This window comes from Cornus florida, unplaced genomic scaffold (genome assembly GCF_030987335.1).
Source record: "Cornus florida cultivar Cherokee Brave unplaced genomic scaffold, ASM3098733v1 CherokeeBrave_3.0.0_Hap2_Chr08, whole genome shotgun sequence".
Lineage (NCBI taxonomy): Eukaryota > Viridiplantae > Streptophyta > Magnoliopsida > Cornales > Cornaceae > Cornus > Cornus florida.
In genome coordinates this window covers 44,538,150-44,554,327 of record NW_026775578.1, presented here as the reverse complement: position 1 = coordinate 44,554,327, position 16,178 = coordinate 44,538,150, and positions in this window count along the sequence as shown.

Here is a 16,178-nt window from a genome sequence, read left to right as displayed (position 1 = left end):
TTGTGGAAGCAAACTCCACATCGGGGTGCCTTTCCTAAGAGCAAGTGCAAGCAATTACTACTTTGAGAAGTGGTAGACAAGTTGACAATACGGTTGAATAACCAAGTGAAGATAGTGAACCGGTGCAACCAAAAGTTGACACCCGTCCCGTTTCCATCCTATTCCTACTTCCTTGGACGAGCATGGCCCTAGAAGGAATTCTCAACCTTCTTCATTAACCCCTCAAGTTGCAAGGTCTTATGAGCCAAAAGCTCCATTTCCTTATGCTTTGAAAGAAACTTCGTCTTTTGGGAGGTAAGAGGGAAAAATCCATGACATGATGGAAGTTTTCAAACAAGTTAACATAAATCTTCCTCTCTTGGATGCAATTAGGCAAATTCCACCTTATACAAAATTTTTGAAAGATCTTTGCACACAAAAGAGGAAGAGTAAGGGACAAGGCCCTAAAAAAGTGTTCCTAACAGAGCAAGTGAGCTCAATCATTCAACATAACACTCCACCTAAGTTCAAAGATCCCAGTGCTCCGACCATCTCATGTGTAATTGGAACCTATGAAGTTCGCAGAGCTCTTCTTGACTTAGGGGCAAGTGTTAATTTGATTCCTTACTCCGTGTATGTCCAACTAGGTTTGAATGAATTGAGGCCAACCTCGGTGGTGCTTTAATTGGCCGATAGATCAGTGAAAACACCTAGGGGCATGATTGAGGACATACTTATCAAGGTTGACAAGTTTTACTTCCCGGTTGATTTCGTAGTTCTTGATACCAAACCAATTACAAATCCCACCAATCACATCCCCATTATCTTAGGAAGGCCATTTCTTACTACCGCAAATGGTACCATTAATTGTAAATCCGGTGTCATGAACCTTTCTTTTGGTAATATTATGGTTAAGCTTAATGTTTTCAATGCAAGTCGACATCCCATAGATGAAGACGAGTATTGTCTCATAGATGTCTTGGATGAGGTTGTTGAAAAGTCTATTCCCACCATAGTCATGAAACAACCAACCGATGATGATCTTTCATCTCTTCTTTCGGAGGACCCCCTTACATCTTGTCTTCTTGAAATGTATGGTAATTGTGGGTTTAATAGTGAAGGGTCAATGAATGAAGTTAATAATTTAATGGAATCCGTTACAAATTTGGATTTTTCACCTTGGAAAGATCCAAAAGAACTTCTTTCTCCACTCTCTAGCACTCCACCGGTTCTATCTCTAGTCTCTCCACCCACTCTTGAGCTCAAAACTCTCCCTCTTTATCTTAAGTATGCATTTTTAGGTCCGAAAAAGACTCTTCCGATCATCATCTCTTCAAATCTTGAAAAAGATCAAGAGAATTCTCTTTTAAATGTGCTTAAGGACAATAAGGAAGCCATTGGGTGGAGTACGGCGGATCTAAAAGGAATTGATCCTTCTATTTGTATGCATCGCATTCTTATAGAAGAAGATGCAAAACCTTTTAGAGATGCCCAAAAAAAATTAAATCCAAATATGAAAGAAGTGATTAAAAAAAAGGTAGTTAAGCTCTTAGATGCCGGTATCATTTATCTAATCTCTAATAGCAAATGGGTGAGTCTAACTCAAGTAGTTCCCAAGAAATCGGGAATTACGGTGGTTGAAAATGCAAAAGGTGAGGCAATTTCTAAGCATACCGCCAATTCATGGCAAGTATGCATTGACTACTGAAAATTGAATGCCGCCACTAGGAAGGATCACTTTTCTCTACCATTTATTGATCAAATCCTAGAGAGATTGGCCGGGCAACAATACTATTGTTTTCTTGATGGCTATTCGGGTTACAATCAAGTAGCCCTTGACCCCTTAGACCAAGAGAAAACCACATTTACTTGTCCTTTCGGCACATTTACTTATAGACGGATGCCATTTGGTTTGTGCAATGCCCCTGCCACATTTCAAAAGTGTATGATGTCCATTTTCTCGGACATGGTGGAAGAGTATCTAGAGGTCTTTATGCACGATTTTTCTGTCTTTGGGTCTTTATTTGATGCATGCCTCAAAAATCTAAATTTGGTACATGTTGTGAAACAAACCTTGTTCTTAGTTGGGAAAAGAGCCATTTCATGGTTCAAGAAGGTATTGTTTTGGGTCACATCATCTCAAAAAGGGGAATTGAGGTGGATAAAGCAAAAGTTGAGCTCATTTCTAAATTACCTCCACCTTCTATGGTGAGAGAAGTTCGCTCCTTTCTAGGTCATGCCGGCTTCTATCGCCATTTCATCAAAGATTTTAGCAAAATTGCTAAACCCTTGTGCAATCTTCTCGCCAAGGAAACTTCTTTTGTCTTTGATCAAGCATGCCTTGATGCTTTCCATAAATTGCGTGACTTGTTATCATCTGCTCCTATTATGCAACCTCCCAATTGGTCATTACCATTTGAAATCATGTGTGATGCTTCTGATTATGCTATAGGAGCAGTTTTGGGGCAAAGCATAGGAAAACTTCCATATGCTGTATACTATGCAAGCAGGACCCTCTCAGGAGCTCAATTGAATTACTCCACTACCGAGAAGGAATTACTTGTAGTAGTATATGCTTTTGACAAATTTTGGTCCTACCTTTTAGGGTCAAAAGTCATTGTTTATTATGATCATACTGCTTTGAGGCACCTTTTGACTAAGAAGGAAACAAAGCCTCGTTTAATAAGGTGGATTTTACTTCTTCAAGAATTCGATTTTAAAATCAAAGATAAGAAAGGCACCAAAAATGTGGTTGCCGATCATCTTTCAAGATTAGTGGTAGAATCTTTCTCGAGTCCACCAATTCATGATTCCTTTCCAGATGAACAACTATTTCAAGTTTCTAATGGACAAATACCCTGGTTTGCCGACATTGTGAATTTTCTGGCAATTGGCAAATTTTTGACCAATTGGTCTAAGCAAGCGAAGAAGCGTTTCTTTGCTAACATCTGGAATTACTATTGGGAAGATCCTATTTTGTTTCGTTGTTATCCGGATCAAATTATGAGAAGGTGCATTCCCGAGAGTGAAATTCCAAGTGTGCTTGTATTTTGTCATACTCTTGCATGCAGTGGACATTTTAGTGCAAAGAAGACCGCCTTGAAGGTGCTTCAAAGTGGGTTATTTTGGCCCACCATTCATATAGATGCCTATAATTTTTGCAAAGAGTGTGAAAGATGTCAAAAAATGGGGATAATGTCGAGAAGGGATATGATGCCCTTGACCAATATTCTTGTTGTTAAAATCTTTGACATTTGGGGCATTAATTTTATGGGTCTTTTCCCTATATCTTTTGGATATCAATACATTTTGCTTGCCGTTAACTATGTTTCTAAGTGGGTGGAGGCTTGTGCTACCAAAACTAATGACCACTCTGTGGTTGTGTAATTCATTAAATCCAACATCTTCACTCGTTTTGGTATACCAAGAGCCATGATTAGTGATGGAGGGAAGCATTTTTGTAATCAATTCTTAAAGCAATTATTCCTTAAGTACTCCATCACTCATAAAGTCGCCACTCCCTACCATCCTCAAACAAGTAGGGCAAGTAGAAGTTTCAAACCGGGAAATCAAACATATTATCGAGAAAACGGTTAATACAACCCGGAAGGATTGGTCACGTAAGTTGAATGATACTTTGTGGGCTTACCGGACGGCATATAAGACTCCCATTGGCATGTCTCCTTATAGACTTGTTTATGGAAAGCCTTGCCATCTTCCGGTTGAGCTAGAACACAAAGCTATGTGGGTAATTAAAAAACTCAATCTTGACCTTGACAAAGCTGGAGAGAACCGATTACTCTAATTGAATGAGTTAGAAGAGTTGAGGCATAATGCTTATGACAATACCAAACTCTATAAAGAAAGGACCAAAGCTTTTCATGACAAACACATTAAGAAGAAATCTTTCGAGCCGGGTCAAAAAGATTGGCTTTTCAACTCTAGGTTAAAACTCTTTCCCGGGAAGTTGCGAACCAAATGGGAAGGTCTATATGATATCATCTCCGTTGCACCGCATGGCGCGGTTGAAATTCAAAGTTTAAAAAATGGCAACACTTTCAAGGTGAATGGGCAAAGGTTGAAACCCTATATTGAAAGAGAAGTTTTTCAAAGACATATGGAAGCTGCCATTTTGGTAGATATAGTCTATGAAGAGATATAGTGATGCATTTATTGGTTTCAAGAGAAAGCTCAATTTTCTGTATATTCTTGCATGTTCGATCGATCGAACACTTATCCCTGCATCTAATCATTGCTTTGTTCCATCGATCTAAAATTTCCTGCATAAATCAACTCTTTGTGTATCGATCTGAGTCATTAAAGATCGATCGAACTTTCTCTTTGATCGATCTCAGTTCCATACTTAGAAAATTTTTGAATCCCTGCATATTTCACCTCTCTGTGCATCGTACGAACTTCTCTGCAGGATTTCATCATTTGATCGATCGAACATTAGATCGATCTAACTTCGATCGATCTGAAGCTTTCTAAAATATATATATATATATATATATATATATATATATTTATATTTTTAAATCTTTGAAAGCAGCATTCCGTCTAGCTAGAAACGTTAAATTTAGCAATCATTGTTCATATTTTCTTACATATTATTTAATCTTGTTCATTCCAAAATATATATATATATATATATAATAAAAATTATAATATTTCACCATCGTGCCCTTATGTATAGTCATGCTACTTTCATATTTTCTATTGGGCTTGATCTAATATTTCTCTTTCATCTTGTGTTATATTGCTTCAGAATGCACGATTTGATTATTCTTATCCCATTCGACATTTGATGTGAGTTTACTAGTGTGGTTATTTAAGTAGATTGTTGATTCCAAGTTTGGGGGAGACGTCTTTCGACTTGGATCATTACCGGGCTTCATGTCTTTGCCACCACGGTATACTCTTTTCAACTTTTCCATTGTTCTCATTGCACATTGAGGACAATGTGTGGTTTAAGTTTGGGGGTAAGGTATTTTTTGTTGCATTCTACTTAAGCTGAACTTTAAATGCATGATTAAGATTGGAGATCCATTTTAGCAATGATTTTGATCTTTTGAGAACTATATTGCTTAAAATTTAAAAATTGCTTGACTTGAGAGTCCAATACTCCATGTATGCCTTGTGGGTGCCATTTAGGAGTAAATTTTTCGAAAGATTGATATCATGCTTGCACTTGTGGTCCACATCATCCTGATTTTGTGATTGTTTTGAGATTCATTTTAGAATTTTACACTAGCACATGCGCACACTAGCATTCATTTGTGGGGTACATACTTTTTTTATTATTGAATTGGTCATATCACAATTGAGCTAGTAGTGCATTGAAAGTTTTCATTTTGATAAAGGTGGATAACAAACCCTTTTCATTGAGTAGCTGAGATTCTAGCCTCATCAAGTACTGAACTTCTCGCGTCGAAAGGTGAAGGGCCTAAACTCTAGGTTAATAATTGAACTTGCTAAAAAAAAAAGAAAAAAAAGAAAAAAGCAATAAAAAAGTAAGGACTTCTCCCAAAAAGTGAAAAGTGGGAAATGATTAGATGGATGTTGTTTTGATTTGAGCTTGTAAGTCCTTAGGGGTGTTTCAACACCTAGTGCCCTAAAGCCATCTGGTTTGGGAGTCATTGACCTAACGCTCGACCTCATGGATCGCTAAAAAACTTAATAGATCAACACATTGCACTATACTTTCATCTTTGATCCTTAAGATTTAAAAAAAAAAAAAAAAAAAAAAAAAAAAAAAAAAAAAAAAAAAAAATGGAGTGAAAATAATCACACCTAGATCAATAAAGCTTTAATAAAAGCTCCACTCTTTGTCTTGATGACCGGTACTAGATTTGTGTACTGTTTGAGGGTAATGATGTGGTCATTTCTTTAGTTAGCTTAGATAGCAACATATTTGATGCCGGTCCACTCAAAAAGGATTCTAGTGTTGTTTTGATTTGCATGATCATTTTCTTGATGTGTGGAGGATCATACTTGTTTGCTTGATGTTGAAATTTAGGGAGATTGCTTGGAAATGTTTGAAAAATTGCATGCTTGAGGTAGGTTTTTCCCAATGCTTGTTTGCAATATTGGTGTCTTTTTTGTGAGAATGAGCTTAATGTTTGTGGATATCATTTTTGGAAACCCTCACGAGACTTCACTCGTCCACTAGGGGTAACCTAGGGGTTTAAAAGGCGTGTTACATACGTTAAATGTAATCGTGTTCCCTATGAAAGTGGTGTTATCCATTTATTGCTTTCTAGTGCATACTTGTATAGTTGTTCATTTCATTCCTTTACTTTACTTTCTAGTTCATTGCTAGGGACTAGCAATATTTAAGTTTGGGGGTGCGATGAGCGCTGAAAAGTGCGCATTTAAACCCCTTAAACTTAGGTATTCTAAGACCTTTATCTATCTTACTTTCCCGTTTTAGACTAATTTCGTGTTATTGCCCTTTTTAGGTGCTTATCCCCAAAATAAGCTAATTCAGCCAAATAAGAGCTTAAAAGAAGCTAACTCAAGCTGGATGGAAAAAAGGAGCAAAGTGGAAGCAGATTGAAGCAAAGTATGGAATTCAGCAGGTTCGATCGATCACAAAAACACTTTGATCGATTGAAAGTTCATCGATCTAGACATTTCAAGATGGATCCAAGCTCTTTTGTCCTTATCCAAAGATCCCACAAAGTTTGATCGATCCAACAATTCTCAGATCGATTGAAAAGATTCCATCTTATCCTATTGTACCACCCTACCTACCACTTTTGTCTTATTCCCCAAAATATCTCAGAACTGTCTGTATCCAAAAAGGTGCAAACATGTGAGGATCGATCCAGCCAAAGTTTGATAGATCTCAGCCATGTTTGATCGATCTCATCACAGTTCGATTGATCAAACTTCCTCAAGCCTGAAAAAAAAAAAGACAAAATCCAGCTCATTAAAGGTTGGCTCATGGTGCAATCATTGGAGGAATATTAAAGTGCGAACCCAGACTATTGGGTGTGATATTTTAACCTACCTATATAAGGAATATGAGCCATTCTTGAGAGCATACTTGATATAACTTACATATTGTATAACATATTCTTGTAGAGGAGGCTAGAGATATTCTTGAGTGGTTTTCCATCTACTTTAAGAAGGGGAGCATTTCTACTATGGAGATAGCCCTTAAGGGTTGGAAAACACCATTCATAAGTGGCTAGACATCTTCTTGGGGCTAGAGTTAGCCCTAAACATGCTTTCTTTATCTTGATTTATGTATTTTTGAGGGAATTTGTGTTGTAATACATGTTTTGACATATTTATATACATAGATCTTGTTTATTCAATGATTTGTGTGGTTTAATTCTTCCAAGTGACCATTTCATTCTATCTATATGTCTATATATGTTAGAATAGATGTTCATGTGTTTATCTCTATTTCTTATGTTGTTAATGCATGTCTATGTGTATTAATGTTATAGATCTTGAGATTGTCAAGACATAGTGCTTAATATAATACTCTTGTGGTTTATTTGATGGTTCATACTCATTACTTGATGGATTGTGCCTTTCTTTTAGTTTAATTAGTTTAATTTTTATGTCATTAGCTTAGATGTAGTGTAGTTACTTTAGTTGTTAAATGGGAGAACAATCCATGTTTGTTGTTTGATGTTCCATACTTATGAATGCAAGTAGTATATTTCTCTAATTTTGTGATGTGTTTGGATTGTGAGCTTAAAGAAGGATTAATGACTTAGTTTGATGTATTGTGCTATTCATTGTGTTATTTAGACAATATATACTTAATTAGTTAACCATACTTGTTAAAACAACCACTCACACCCACTATTGTTGCAACATATGCCTTCCCCTCATTGATTGTGAATTGAGTATAGAGAAAAATTTTGCTTAGTGGTGAACTCTAAGTTCTAAGATCTCTCTCTCTCTCTTGTTTTCTCTATTCTTTAATTACTTGCTTGACATTGATCTGGTTTAATCTTAATTGTAATTTAATCAACCAAATAACCTACCTTTGATCACTCGACCTACTAACCCTAAGCCTTGTTTCCACTACTAGTAGCATTTCAATCCCTTGGGACGATCCCTACTCACCCTAGCTATATTTTTAGTTAGAGGTAGTAGTGGCATTTATAAATTTAAAACTTGGCCACATTGCACATTCACTATCTTTTGAACATCTTTTAAGCATTGGTGCGACGGCACACCAATAATTAAAGTATTTCAAATAAGCACAGATTACAAAAGTAAATAAAAGAATAAATAATACGCTGAAGAAAAATAATAAATAATAATTTCATTAATTAATAATCCTCTAACAGTTACAACTCAGGAATTCCTAAACTTAAGGACCCTTAGTCAAAAGTTACCATCCGAAAAATCCATAAACAAAAACTACATTCAAATGGAGTAATAATATCCTACTTTGAAATAAATAGAAAGATGGATAAGTTCTCCAGCTGTGGATCTTCAACTTTGAGACTTGAACCTCTAGTAACTTGAAAAATAAAAATTAAGTGGGTCAAACCCACGAGCAAACTCTCTCTACCAAGCCTTTGAAAACCAATAAACAGATCATCTCTGACCAAAACAAATCATAATAAAGTTTTAACTTTAATATACTATGATGTACATATACATAAAAATAATTATATATATACTATAATCACATCCATTAATATGTTCATTAAATTTTCCAAAACCATTAAACAATGATTAAATGGTAATCATACCAAGACCAATCCACAATTTCTTTTAAAGAAAAATCCCTTAAATCTTAATTCCATCGTAAACAATTATTTAGCCATTTAAATAATATAACATACTTCAAGGAATATTTCCTTGAATCCAAAACTAAATAATAATTTTTAATTATTTAAATCACAGAGCAAAGATACTTGCATTCGCAATTCATCCATGCCTTCACCATTATTATTTTATTAATATTATAAAATAATATAACTACCCTTTAAATAATAGATTATTTTAGTATAAGAATATCTACCAACTCCAAGTTATATATACAATAACCTTAGATGAAATTTTAATCATCTAACACATAACAATTTAATTACGCTTTAGCAAATCAACCATACCATTATAAATATATTTATTTATATATTGGCAACTCGACCATGCCTCCTTAAGTATATATTTATACTTTTAATTGACAACCCATCCATATTTCATATGTATGTATTTTATTCATACAAATAATAAGGTAATATATTTAAGCCTTCGGCAACTCAACCATGCTATTATAAATATATTTATTTATATATTGACAATTCAACCATGCCTCCTTAATTATATATTTATACTTTTAAATTAGCAACTCATACATGCTTCCTATGTATGTATTTTATTTATACAAATAATAAGACAATATATTTAAGCCTTTGGCAACTCAATCATGCCTCCTTAAGTATATATTTATACTTTTAAATTGGCAACTCATCCATGCCTACAATTCAACCATGTACCAATTTTAAACTTAACAATAAGCTAATTCATAAATAGAAACCTCACGCATATTATATGCATATCATTAATTTAATAACCATCCTATTAAGATATGCTAATTAAATAAGAATAATAATATCAATCTCAATATTCGAAGAATTCAGGAAATTGACATGGCTGCAAAAATTACTTTATGTTGGGATTTTGTGCAGAAAAAAGATAAGTTGTGGATTAAATGGCTTCATATAGTGTATTTAAAGAGAGGTTCTTTCTGAACAGTGGTTCCAAAATGTAGTGATTCTGTTATTTGGAAACAGCTGATAAGGGTTCGACAAATAGTATTGGACAATGCAGACTTCAAAATTGGTGATGGTATGACCTTTAAATTGTTAACAGATCCTTGGTGTGAGAATCAATCACTAATTCAGAAATATAGTGCTACTATTTTACAACAAGTTAACGGAAATCTCATGGTAGCAGACATTATTACTGATGGCAGATGGGATGTTCCTGATTATTTGCCTTTAGAACTCAAAGATGTGGTGCAAAGGATTGTCATTAATCCTGGGACAGATTTCATTTCTTGGAAACACTCTCAATTTTCTTTGAAAGCAGCTTGGACTGCATGTAGGTATTCAAGACCGGTTCAGAAATAGAGTGATTTAGTTTGGAAAAATTACACACCTAGAGTTGCTGTGGTGGTTTCTATTATTCTACATAACAGGAATCTATCTTTGGTGAATTTGCAGAAGCGTGGAATGGTGTTGACCTCAATTTGTCATAATTGTTGGTTGAGTTTGGATACAAATGATCATCTTTTCTACAAATGTAAGTATGCTTAGGCTATTTGGCAGGTTCTTTTCAGTTTGATGCAAATGGAATTGCCAGTGCATGACACTTTGATGCAAGTTGTGGACTGGTTTTGTCTGCAAACTTCTACTAAAACTATTAAGACAAAGGTTTTGAGTACAATATTTGCAACCACTGTTTGGAAGATATGGAATGTCAGAAATGTTGTGCTTCATGAAAGAAATAAAGATCAAGCTTCAGCTATTGCTAAGACTATTGTTTGGAAAGTTTTGTCCTATCTCAAACTTAGTTTAGAAGATTTTTTAATTGTGTTTTAATTGTTTTATGTTCAAGTATTTTTTATTTCTCCAGTATGTACTGGAAAAGGGCTTTCTGTAGCTCTTGAATTGTAAAAAGAGATTTGCCTCCTTATGCACTTGTACTTAATTCTTTTGTATATAATACCATCCCATTCAGGAAAATAATAATAATATCAATCATCTTAAATAATAATACATATACTCATATATTATTATATATATATATATATATATATATAACACCTTCCATTATAATCCTTGATTATTTAAAATTAATCATATATACAAATATATCAATAACTATATATATATATATATATACATCTTTCTATACAATCCATAAATTAATTAAACCATATATACACATATATAAATAATTATATATATATATATACACACACTTTCTTCCATAATAAATTATTAATTTATTATATTTACCCAAATTAAATGCTACTAAATATCATAGTAACACTCTATGACTCTTAGAATATCAAGAACACATCCTCTAATGGTTGATTTCAACAAAAAAAAAAAAGCTTAAAATCAATCATGGGTCATCACTGGAACCCACAGGAACTTTTCGAGACCGCACACGCATTCCCACCCGCCCCCACGCACTCAGACAACCTGGCAAGCGTGTCCACGCACTACCACGCGCCCTCACGCGCCTGCTACACTCTCGGCACATATGTGGTTGCTTCTAATTGGCTACCCTCTATGGTCTGGTGCACTCGCCCACACCGGATCAATTTTTGTTGACTAGACCTCATCTACTATCTAAATACATAAGCGCATCCGATCTCCATGCGCCGCGATGCACTGGATCATCCTCCACTCATCCATTCCACCTAACAGCCCAGATCCAGTGTGTACCGTATTCCCATTGACACGCCCACACTGGATCCTCCCATGCTCATCAGGATCATCTTATGGTCCTGATTTAGGGCACATTGCAGCTCTGTGAGCCACGCCGCATTGAATCCCGTCCTTTTATAGACATGCCCCTTTTGGTTACACCTCTAGTATATAACACTTATATAATTTAATCAAAAAAATAATTATACAACTAATTCTAATAATTTCAGAAAAATATAAAACAGATCCAGAAAAATACAGAAAAATTACAGAAACTCTAGAAACCCTAATTAACCATGTTGGTTCCAAGATCAACCTATAAATTAATTTTTTAAATATATGCAACACACACACACACACACACACACACATATATATATATATATATATATTAATTAAAATCCAAAATTCCAAAAGAATAAAAATATAATATTTCATGCTTTTAATTCATCACATCTAACCATGATTTAATTAATAAATTTAATTAAAGCCTTCATATTCAAGATGAAATACTGATGAGTTTTAAGAGGAAAGTTAGAGAAAAACTCGCCTGAAGGTTTCAAAACGAAACCGACGTCTCAAGCTTTGATCGTCTATTCCAAATCTAACGTCATCTTCCTCTGATTTGGCCTCCTCTTTGTCATCCTACTCTGTAAGAAATTATCAAGCCCAAAAGAAGATCGCATTACCTCCAACCATGAAATCAAATTTGTTAATGCCTGCAAAATAAAGTGAGAAATCCCAAGACGTTCATGCCTATACAAATCTTTATGCGTGTACTTGATGGAGACAACACAGACTGCACTTGTTAGGCATGGAACCTCTGTAAGCATACTATATAAATAAAATGAGAGAGATAGAACGATCCATCATGCAAACCCAATTGTTTTATATATTCTAATCAAAATGGTAATCACCTTCAACTTCCCACAACCACATTACTATAACTTCCCAAAACGTGTAACGTTGTGTCAGACTTAGTGGATCAGAATGTGAATGTAGTATGGCAATGTAGGCCATACACGTGTTATAAATACACATATCTAACATTCTCTCACTTGGCCAATATTGACATACTTATTTTCCTTATAGGTTTGAGAGCTAAAACTTTATCTAAGAATTTCAGTGTATAAAATAATGGCAGAAATCACATTCTACATATGAGTGCTACATTCCATGTATCATTATATCTCTACATTTCTTTAGATAAATATCTTTATGTGGTAGTACTTTATAAGTAATTATTTCAAAAAACTATTTAAGGAAGTCAACTTTATTGTTTTGTATGAATAAGCTCCCATAAGCCCATTCTGAGGTCCTACTTTATTATCCAAAAGGATAATTTATCATTTATAAACTTTATGTATACTTCCTTAAAAATGACAAATAAATATTAAGAATCATCAGAACATAAATGCAATTGCAAACTTTAAAGCGTCTCAGTAAATCAAACACAAGACATATCAATAAGTCACATATGTCGTACATGTTTCTTGTACAATTTGGGTGGCAAACCCTTTGTCATACGATCTGCGACCATTGACCTTGTTCTTATGTAATCTACCAACACTTGATGATTCTAAACTCATTCTTTAACAACAAGATACTTTATGTCAATCTATCTGTTTGAACTCCCTCTTGCATTGTTGTTATAGAAACGAACTGCAGCGGAATTGTCACAATAGATTCTCAATAGCCTAGAGATGGAATCCACAACTTTAAGATCTGTGATAAAATTCCGTAACCATAAGGCATGCCCTATAATTTCATGACATGCTACGTCCTCCGCCTCCATAGTAGAGGAAGTGATTGATTTCTGTTTTAAGCTTTTCCACGAGATAGCTCCTCTTGCAAAGAGGAATACATATCCTGATGTTGACTTTTTAGAGTCAATGCATCCTCCAAAATCAGAATCAGAATATCCAATCACTTCCAAAAGATCTGATCTTTTATATATCAGCATGTAATCATTTGTCCCTTGTAGATATCGCATCATTTTCTTTGCAACTCGCCAATGATCCATTCTAGGGGTGAGCAAACAATCTGTCAATCCGGTCCGAACCAATCCAATCCGTGTGGTTTGGTTCGGTTTTTAGATCTCGTGATTCGGTAATGGTTTAGAAAATAACGATCCGTTATTTGCAGTTTGGTTAACGGATTGAGCCCTAAAAAAACCAATTCGAATCGATCCGAACCGTTACCTAAATAATATATATATATATATATATATAACACTATATATATACAATATTGAATATACTTATTGTATTTCTATTTTTTTTATTCATTATTCTATTTGGATAATTTATATTGCCTGTTATTAAGTATATAATTTACAAATCTATTGTTGTTATTTGGTATATGATTTATAAATTTTATTGCTATTACTATTACTATGTTACCTGGTATATGATTTACAAATCTATTTAATTTTTCTAGTTTTAACTACTAGTTTTTAATTACTAATTTGATATTTTAATGGGTTATAAAATGTAATTATGTTGGACTATTTGAAAAGCCCAATCCGCCCAAACCGATCCAATCCAATTCGTTATTTCACGGATCGGTTTGGTTCAGATTGAAGGTCCCCACGGATCGGCTCGGTTTCAAATTTCTCCAATCCGTGGGGACCGGTTCGGATTGAACTTTACCTCAAACCGAACCGATCCGATCTGTAATCACTCCTAAATTCATCCCTGGATTACTTTGGTATCTGCCCAACATTCCTACTATAAATGCACTGTCTGGTTTAGTACATACTTGCACATACATTAGACATCCAACTGTAGATGCATAAGGAATGACTTCCATATCTTCCCTTTACAAATCATTTCTTGGGCACTGATTTAAACTGAATTTGTCACCCTTGACAATAGGAGCAACACTTGAAGCACAACAAAATCTCTCTAAAACTTTATTGATATAGGCCTTTTGAGATAATCCAATCAATCCTTGGGATCTATCCTTATAAATTTCTATGTTAATGACATAGGATGGTTCACTCATATCTTTCATATCAAAATTTATAGAGAGAAATTTTTTAACTTCATGTAGCAACCCTAAGTCATTACCGGCAACCAAAATATCATCTACATATAGGATCAAGAAAATGAACTTACTCCCACTAACCTTAAGGTATATACATTAATCAACGATGTTCTCTTTAAACCCAAAAGAAGAGATAACATTATAAAATGTGTAATACCATTGACGCAAGGCTTGTTTCAACCCATATATGGATTTTGTTGAGTTTGCAAATTAACTAAATGGTTTCCTTTATTTGAATGAAAACCTTTACGTTGTTTCATGTATACCTACTCATTCAAGTCCCCATTAAGAAATTTCGTTTTCACCTCCATTTGATGTAACTCTAAATCAAAATGAGCTACCAATGTCATGATAATACAAAAGGAATCCTTTGTAGAAACGGGAGAAAATGTATCATGGTAATCAATGCCTTCCCTTTGAGTATACCCCTTAGCTATAAGTCTAGCCATATAACGTTCAATCTTACCTTTTGGATCTCTTTTATAAATCCATTTACAGCCAATTGCATTAGCCATTTTCTCTTAAAGCCATAAAGTCTAGTTCCTCTAACATGGCATCATACTATAACCTTGAATTTTCTCCACTCATGGCTTGTGAAAACGTAATTGGGTCTTTATCAATTCCAAAATCATGGTCAATTTCTTGTAAATATAAAACATAATCGGAGGGAATTGTAGGTTTTCTTACTCTTGAGGACCTTTTTAACTCTATCTATTCATTTAGAACATGTTCATTGAAAATAGGATCATCGTGGGTAGGAACTTCTTGATTTACCTGTTCTTCCATAATAACATCTTGAGAAATGTCTTGAAGAATAGGTAAAGGTTCTTTAGTCACAGGTCTATCAACCAAATCCCGTGTTTCCTCAACAATTAAATTTCGGGGTTGTTCACTCCCACTAATGTCAACATCCTCAAAAAACGTAACATTTATTGCCCCAACAACAATGGGTTTATGCGAAAGACAATAAAACTTGAACCCCTTGGACTTTTCTGCATAGCCAATAAAAAACCCATTTATTGTCTTTAAGTAACTTTTTCTCTATAGGGTACACGAGATAGCTCCTTCTCAAAATGTGAGTTGCGTGGGGCAAAAGTAATTAGTTAATTAGTTAGATATGGCGTTCTTATGACCTAGATGGGGATGAATATGTCTCTTGCTTGATTTTTTTGATTGATTAATTTACCTCGGGCTTATAAGATGACTTAAGAAGTTTGGTGCAAAAAAAAAAAAATTTAAAAAGTTATTAAAAACTGAAATCTACCCCATATTAAGATAAGTGTGACAAGTCGAATTTCTTCGGAAGTCAAAAATTGAAATTTTTGAATCGTGCGAGCGTTCAAAAATAAAAGGACGGGTCTGACTTTCTTGGATTTCAAAGAAAACCCAATAATGAAGGTTGGATCGGTTGTAAAAAGTGAATGATCAGACTTTTCTAAAAATTAAATTTTACAATAAAACAATATTTTTCCCAAGTCCAATCCGCCAAACTTTAAATAGAAAATGTCCTAACTCATATACCTATTTTAAGTGATGTTTCATCTAATTTTATGACCAGGCACACTTAATATTATGATAAGAATAATAATAATATTAATATAGCACGGGTTATTATTAAACTCGGTTGCCGACACCTTTTCCCAACCCGGATCCTAATTAATGTGATGTTAACAAATTAAGATCAAACCAAGTTTGAGGATTTGAGCAACAAAGAAAGCCTGCCAAGCC